Raw genomic sequence first — 260 nt, 5'->3', positions numbered from 1 at the left:
ATCATTAGGACATTAAACTTAAATTATTAGTCTACATTATTTTCCATAAGTCTCCATCTTGTCATCAAACATTAAAAAAAGGCTACATTATGTAAGCGGCATAACTGTAATTCTTACATGCCTACATTTGTTGAGTTCACTTAAACACGCACACACACAGACGGAGGACGGATTCCAAATGGCGCTTCGGGAAGAAGATGCATCATAAACAATCGTTCCACATAAAGTGAAAATGAGGTTGTTTTCAGTGCTTTATTCAC

Source organism: Paramisgurnus dabryanus, chromosome 12 (assembly GCF_030506205.2).
Source record: "Paramisgurnus dabryanus chromosome 12, PD_genome_1.1, whole genome shotgun sequence".
NCBI lineage: Eukaryota > Metazoa > Chordata > Actinopteri > Cypriniformes > Cobitidae > Paramisgurnus > Paramisgurnus dabryanus.
Note: the sequence above shows the minus strand (reverse complement) of the source record.